The 8215-nt window shown below is 47.5% G+C and overlaps 1 long non-coding RNA gene across 1 annotated transcript; it reads right to left on the bottom strand.

The window, feature by feature from the left end:
• Positions 1 to 5250: 5250 nt before the first annotated feature.
• On the bottom strand, positions 5251 to 7755 carry LOC139357253 (uncharacterized). Its single transcript, XR_011610152.1, has 3 exons — positions 7566 to 7755; positions 6829 to 7458; positions 5251 to 6149 (listed from the first exon to the last, which is right to left on the bottom strand). It is a non-coding gene; the product is annotated as an uncharacterized lncRNA (long non-coding RNA).
• Between the last annotated feature and the right edge of the window lie 460 nt (positions 7756 to 8215).

Genomic DNA, 8215 nt, shown 5'->3' with positions numbered 1-8215 from the left:
TTTCTCTCTTTCAACAGAGTTTTGCTCTTGTTGCCCAGGCTGGAGTGCAATGGTGTGATCTCAGCTCACCACAAGCTCAAGCAATTCTCCTGCTTTGGCCTCCCGAGTAGCTGGGATTACAGGTGCCCACCATCATGCCCAGCTAATTTTTTTGTATTTTTAGTAGAGACAAGGTTTCACCATGTTGGCCAGACTGGTCTCAAACTCCTGACCTTGGCCTCCCAAAGTGCTGGGATTACAGGTGTGAGCCACTGCGCTTGGCCATGGGTGAGTCTTTCAGTATGAGTAAATCCAATTTGATCAATGACCATTTGGGAAGTCTGGGATTGTTTCACCACTTTTACTCCATAGTCACTCCTTTAAAAGAGCACCTTTGACTCCGTGCCATACTGGAAATGTGGAAAAACATCTATTCATACCCTAGTTTCCCAATAAATACTTGTGCATTCAATTGGATTTTGTTTCTACAGTTGGAAGCCAAATTGTGAATTCTTCATGTATTTCAAATTAGAGAAGAAAACAATGAATGCCAACTACAAAATGAGAAAACAGTTAACTACGGCAGGAAAAGGAGGCCACTCTGGCTGTAGTCTCCACATGTAGTTTTAATTTTAACATCATCAATGTTAGGTTCCATCATTATGAAATCAGTCACTGAGGTGTTTCTTGGAACAATAAAATGGCCTCCAAATGTTTGCCTTCTGGTTGTAATTGTTCTGCATGCAAAATGTGCCATGCTCTCAACATACGTTCCAAATGGACGTTTATCAAACATAAAAAGGAAGGAAGGAATGTCAAGCCAGAGAGTTCCCAATATCCGCCTAAGAACCCTGGGGATGGCTCAGATCCTAATGATGGCCTTGGATCACAGAGTGTATGAGTGTATGGTTGTCATCACCTTTAAACACCTGCATTTTCCACTCAGCAATCAGATTACTCACAGTGATCTTAAATTCTGAGAATGTTGAAGGCCTGAGGATGTGGGCCAGACCGTGCTACAGATACTTGTAATTTTCATTGGGAAGACCATTTTTACGAACTTATTCTAAGAAATTACATCATAAAATTTCTTACGCCCAGTTTCTCTTGACTCTAACTCCAGAAAGAAAGGCAAGATTTAAGAGTACTTTCTAATATATTAGGCACTGGACTGACATAATCTCACTTAAAGCTAACAAAACCAAATAATTTTATTTTTGTTACTCCCTCTTCCCCAGTTTTGTAGATAAAGAAGTGAAGGAGTAGAGGCAGCCTAAGGCCACACAACAATTAAGCCATTAAACGGAAGACCTGGGATTGGAACCCAGCCACACCTCCTTCAGAGCCTGATCCCTAACCCCTATTTTACTCTGCATCCCTGACTCCTTTCCAACAGGGAGATTATTTTTCCACAAGAGAGATTCTGAGATAGCTCACGGGCCTGCACTGATTCATCCATTCTCTCTCTCCCTCTCTTTTTTTAACTTTCAAGTTCAGGAGTATGTGTGCACTTGCATGCGTATGTTCATTGCAGCACTATTCACAATAGCAAAGATCTGGAATCACCCTAAATACCCGACAATGATAGACTGGATCAAGGAAATGTGGTACATACACAGCCTGGAATACTATGCAGCCATAAAAAAGAATGAGCTCATGCCCTTTGCAGAAACGTAGATGGAGCTGGAGGCCATTATCCTTAGCAAACTAACACAGGAACAGAAAATCATCCATGGCAGGAGTGGCTAAGTGCTTTGGAAACTGTGAAGAATGCGACTTTGGTTATCAAGAACACTGGTGGTTAGTTCCCCCCCCACAACCATTTTCCATTTGTCAATGGATATTTGGTGTGACCTGGAGCAGGTTAGAACTTTGGGTTCTTCAGCTACAGACTGGGATAAGAAAACTGGGACGATCGAATGGATAAAGTAGGTGAAATCCTTGTCCTGAATCTCAGGAAACACTCAACCACCTGAGTTTATTACTTTAATTCTTACTATGGTTATCTGTACGTGGATTTAGGAAAACATCTCAGAGAATGTTTGGTTTTAACCCTGAGATGGATGAAGATCAAGTACCCCTGACAGTTGTCCAGGTAGGGGGCCCTGATACAGGGCAGACCACACGCGTCCCAGACGAATAATAACTCCAGGGTTCTGGCTGCCTCCCTCTCTCTCCAGTGCCTCTCTGCTGCCCCAACATTATCTGGGGACACTGGGACTATCATGACTGCACCATTTTTGTGTCAGGGAAATGTAAAAAGCCTTATTCATTTTTCCATCTTTGCTTTGAATAGAGAGAGGAATGTGGCATTCTTCCAGCGGTTCTCACATGTTAATGTTCATGAGATTCTCTTAGGAAGTGATTTGAGGATGCAGATTCCTGTCTTACCACAGAGATTCCAGTTTAGCTGGCCCAGGGTAGTGGGTGGACCCCAGAATCTGCATTTAACCAAGCACATGGGTCATTCTGAGATCCCCTGAAAACTTGGGCCTCAAGAACTGAAACCTCAGGGGCACCCGTGACCAGGCCAGATGCAAACAGAAATTAGGACTCACAGAGGACTGCATTTCTGAGTGGTTCCTGGTGCCAGCTCTGCCTTACGCAGGGCTTTCTACACACCGTCTTTTTCAACCCCCACAGGAAACCTCCAATGGGCGCTGTTCCAGGCATTCCTGCCCTGGGTGAGATGAGAAGGCCCAGGCTTGTGAGCATAGCAGGTTTGGAGTCTGCATCTGGGGCAGATCCTAACAACGCTGCACCCATCTGCCCTCACGCTCTCACGTGCCTTTTAACCATCTCCACGGTTTTCAAATTCATCTTCTTCCCTCACTGGTCCCTGGTGTCCTGGGGTTCCTCTGACCAAGGTGCACGTTTGTGACCATGCTCCCAGGATGATGCAGCCCACCCACCATTGTATTCAAGCCTCAGATGTTTTGTGACCAAGCTCTCCAAACACCAACCTTAAATTCTGCCTTGGATCACTGGACTCGTCTCCAGGGTGCTGTAGCTCCCCGTGCAATTTAATGGGATGCAGGCATGTTGCATGGGAAGTGGCAATAGAAATGACGCATTGGGCCGGGCACGGTGGCTCATGCCTGTAATCCCAGCACTTTGGGAGGCCAGGGCGGGTGGATCATCTGAGGTCGGGAGTTTGAGGCCAGCCTGACCAGCATGGAGAAACCCCGTCTCTGCTCAAAATACAAAATTAGCCGGGCAGGGTGACACACTCAGGAAGGCTGAGGCAGGAGAATCGCTTGAACCCGGGAGGCAGAGGTTGCGGTGAGCCGAGATCGCACCATTGCACTTCAGCCCTGGGCAACAAGAGTGAAACTTGGTGTCAAAAACGAAAAAGAAAAAAGAAAGAAAGAAAGAAATGACGTATCGGTGCTGAGCTGTAGCGCTCGCGTTGGTGCCTGTGGTTGAGGTTGGATGTCTGAATCCCTTGCCAATACCCTCGCAGCACTGAGGCAGAGGAAATTATAGCCCAGGACTGCTTGAGGATGCTGATGATATGCAGCAGGATTTCCATTTTTTTCCCCCCACAGGGAAAGCACCTAGTAATTATACTCGAGGTTGGGACTTTGAAGGACAGAGAATGGGTCTTTTCTGACCTTTTGATGGTGAGGCCAAGCCGTGATTAGAGACCTGGTCTCCTGGCCCAGCAGTCAGTGGGGGGTGGGGCAGCCCACGCACTCCTAGCTGCCAACCCGGAGAATCTGTTGAGCAGCTTCTCCCTGGGCTGCAGCTGCCCACACCCCACCAGAGGAGGAAGAGCACCCAGAGTGGAAGGATGAGGGTGGGAAGGGAGGCTGAATAGACAATGCTTAGGAAATGAGATAGGGCAGATCTGGCCACGGATTCCACAAGGAGCAGCCAGAGAGAGAGCCGAAACTCCAGAAGTGAGTGGTGAACCACTGCGCTTAGATTTCTTGGGAATGGTCTGATTTAACATTTTGTGCCTCTCTTCCTTTAAGCCCTTTAAATTCTCAGATGCTTTGATGCTTCAGAATACAAACTCCATTTGCCAGACCCAGGTTTAACATTAAGAAATAGCATTGGCCGGGCGTGGGGGCTCATGTCTGTAATCCCAGCACTTTGGGAGGCTGAGGCGGGCAGATCACGAGGTCAAGAGATCGAAACCATCCTGTCCAACATGGTGACACCCCGTCTCTACTAAAAATACAAAAATTAGCTGGGCGTGGTAGCGCACGCCTGTAGTCCCAGCTACTCAGGAGGCTGAGACAGGAGAATCAATGGAACCCAGGAGGCGGAGGTTGCAGTGAGCTGAGATCACACCACTGCACTCCAGCCTGGTGACAGACTGGGACTCCGTCTCAACAACAACAACAACGACAACAAGAAATAGCATTGCAGCTTTTGTCATTTATTTGAAAAAACACTGAGTTTGCTCTAACTGAATTGGGAAATACCCATATCCCATAAGATGCACATTCTTAGGGAACATTAGCAAATCCTCTTTGAGTTTTTAGGATGTCAACAGTGGATGGTTGTGTTATGTAGCAAGACTCAGGGAAGGCCTGTGCTGCTCCCAACTCCTGGGGATCCCGCTTGCCAAACAAATTTAAGTCATCCAGCATCTCCTGCCGCCGACCGTGAGCTTGACACTGCATCCCACAGTGGACTGAGATAAGGAAGATGGCCTCTGCCACCTGGAAGCTCTCCGGATGGTCAGATCTCCTGAGAGTAACGGGAGCATAGACCCTTGAAGATGGCCAAGCCCTCGCCATTCCCTCGCTGACCCTGCATCCACTCACAAAGTTCATCTGATTCAGGGGCAACCAGAGCTTCGTGCCCTGCCACTCACAGCCCCCATCTAAGAGATGAAGCACCCATCTTGTCAAGCTCATTGCAGGTTTTCCTTGAGCAAGGGGTCAGCCAGTGGGGATTATTTTGGGGATTCTAGGAAGGCTCCTGCCTTGAAATGTCCTCCTTCACGGTGCTATGCCGCTTAAACCCTCCACAGCAATGTTTTTCAAAAAGTGAGTACCAAGCCCAGTGCAATGGCTCACACCTGTGAGTTTGAGACCAGCCTGGGCCACAAAGCAAGACCTTGTCTGTAAAAAAAATTAGCCCGGCACAGTGGCGTGTGCCTGCAGTTCCAGTTACTTGGGAGGCTGAGGCAAGGGGATCACTCTTAAGCCCAGAAGTGCAAGACTGCAGTGAGCTGTGATCGCACCACTGCACTCAAGTCTGGGCAACAGAGTGAGACCCCATCTCTGAAAGAGAAAAAACAAAAAGCAAGTGATGATGGAGAGTTTCAGGACAGATTTGTGCATATTTACCTTATATTTATATATTTGCAGATTTGCCTTATAATCCCTTAGGATAATTTTCTGTATATGCCTAGGAATGGAAGTATTAGTAGACCAGCCTGAGAAGGGACTGGTTAGTTAAACTATATCTTAGATAATAGAAAAAGAAATTTTTATTGCCCAGTGTGTTACAATGAAGGAAATGAAATCCTGAAGGTCCATGTACCCATCCCAGCTCTAGGGATGTGGATAGTGCGCTGGCGGATCCTGGCCATCAGTGAGGGCATGACTTTCCCATTTGCTGGTGGAACAAATCACCGCAAATGTAATGAGCTGAGAGCTTGTCGCCGAGGGGTTCTGCCGTGCAGTGAGCCGGAGCTCTGTGGCAGGGTGTGCAAGCAGCCCACGGAGCTGGCGGCATTCTGAGCATGGGGAAAGCATGTGTTAACAATGCACAGTAACATGTTCCATTAGTTATGTGTGTATGTGTGTTTCTAAGTAAATATTTCAGAGTTAAAGACCATTTTAGCAAATCATGCTAAAACGATGAGCATGCGTGAGGTAGCATTCCACAGCGTTTCCAGTTACTTCTGAACAGCTCTTCTGTTTTATTTGAATGTTTTACTAAGGAGGTATTTTCTTCGACAGCCACAGATCGCTAACACGGTAGCTTTCTACAGTTTACATGCAGCCAGTGTGGAGTGGAGTTTGGCCTTAAACTCAGGCAGTTTAGCTCCAGAAACTATGCATTTAATTCTGCCCCTATTCTGATGGAGTCAACGTCTCACTTACCACAGAGGACAGAGCTGTCGGGGTGTGTGGAGATCACACTGAGAAGCACAGTCTTGGGTGTTCCCAGCACCTGGTGCAGTAATGCGATCCCGGCCTGCGGAGCTGTGGTCATTAAGATGTTCTGGAAATGGCAGGCTCAGCCCAGCACATTAGCCCTTCTCACCAGCAGCAGGACAGGGACTACAGAGGGGTCTGCCTCCTCCAGCTGTCAGTTTGCGTGTCAGGTCTGGAGGCCATGATCTGACCCTGTGTGCTTGGCGTGAGTCTGGGTGATAGACAGCCCACCAGGCTGCAACCTTCTCCTGCCCTGGCATTTCAGATGGGTTCTTATGCCCAGGATTGTATCTCTGCCCTTTTGAGGCTCCGGAGGTAATCAGGTTCTCTGCACGCACAGGCGGTTTGCACAGGCCTGGCACCCTGTGGTATACATCAGCCCATCTCTCCACAGCACAGCTGCTCCAGTTACCCTGGCTGGGGGCCAGCTCAGAATCCCAAACACTACCACCTGTCTGGCATTGAGTCTGGCCACTTCCTGAACCTCCTCCTGTCTGATTAGATCCCTTTGATGGTGCTGCAGGAGGCGCTAGGTGAACCTCCTCCCCCAGCATAGTCAGAAAAGCTGCTTCCTTTCTCCTGGGACCAAGGGAGCCGCCTCCCCATCCTCCAAACCAGACTTATCTTTCCCCAAATCCCAAACACGTGCAAAACCCCCTGGATCCAGTGTAGGAAGTGCCCCCACCTCAACTCCAGAGATCAGCGTGCCAAGGGGGCCGTGACTAACCTGTAGGGACTGCTCCATCGATGGGAAAGCCAGCATCAACGTCAAATGAACCAGACGATGGAGGCCAACCTGCTGGAGGGCCAAAGGAACTGATCTCGCACAATCTGCAATGTTATCAGCTGCTCCTGGGGACACAGGCCCAGTCCTTCCATCTCCAGGTTCCAGTTCTTCATTCCTCAAGAGTCCTTCTGGAGAGCTTCGATGAAGAAGGAGGCAGCGGTTCCCAGCTTGTGGTAGCGAAACATCTTTCACTGACAGATGGTTCCCTAACTGGAAAGGTGAACCCCCTGGATAGAATGTTGGAAGGGCCACTGAAGGAGAAAGAAGTTAGCACAAAGAGCATTCCCTTCACCCCAAAGGCCGGGCTCGGTGGCTCACACCTATAATCCTAGCACTTTGGGAGGCTGAGGCAGGTAGATCACCTGAGGTCAGGGGTTTGAGACCAGCTGACAAACATGGTGAAACCCCATCTCCACTAAAAAAAAAAATTAGCCGAGTGTGGTGGTGTGCAGCTGTGGTCCTACTTACTTGGGAGGCTGAGGCATGAGAATCACTTGAATCTGGGAGATGGAGGTTGTAGTGAGCCAAAATCACACCATTGTACTCCAGCCTGAGCAACACAGCAAGACCCTGTCTCAAAAAAAAAAAAAAAAAAAAAATATATATATATATATATATATATATATATATATATAATTTCTTCCACCCCAAAAATCAATGGATGACACATGGCTTACATAGGATGCCCTGACCCAACGCCAGCCCTCTCAGGCCTCCTGGGCCATAGTTAAGCTGTGTGAGAAGACAAGGGTATTTCTAAGTTACTTCTACTTGTAATAAACACCGGATGTATTTATTCTATGAAAGAAACTGTGCCCCACTGGCAAGATGTAACACAGGATACAAAATCATGTCTCTACCACTCGTTGTGTGCTAAGCCACTGCTACCTGTACTCATGCTCCCCGCTCCGTCCTTAAGACCACAAAATGTGAAATGAACATATTTATATGCAGATGCTGAGGCACGAAGCAGCAGGATGCCTGGGTTCCCGCATGGTGTGACATTAGAAATGTGACCTTCATATTCATTGTTTTGTGAACTGCATATTGTTGAGATAGAATTTTAGAGCTGGCTCACACTGCGCAATGCCAGAAATAAACTCCCTCCCATCTTCCATTTCACTTTAAATTTTTACCTCCAAAATTAAGGGAAAGCAAAAAAAGGAACTGCAGTGATATCATGTTGCGATGGTTAAACATACCAGAAATCACAGAAGTGCAAGAAGATAATTTTTCAAGGTTTTAAATCTACAAATGGTAGTGATCATTTTGTTAGGTAAGATAATGGAAATGTAAGAAAATGTCTGCATCTTTGCAAGAGGCATGC

The sequence above is a fragment of the Macaca nemestrina genome, chromosome 11 (assembly GCF_043159975.1).
Source record: "Macaca nemestrina isolate mMacNem1 chromosome 11, mMacNem.hap1, whole genome shotgun sequence".
Classification (NCBI taxonomy): domain Eukaryota; kingdom Metazoa; phylum Chordata; class Mammalia; order Primates; family Cercopithecidae; genus Macaca; species Macaca nemestrina.
This window is presented reverse-complemented; position numbering and strand designations above follow the sequence as displayed.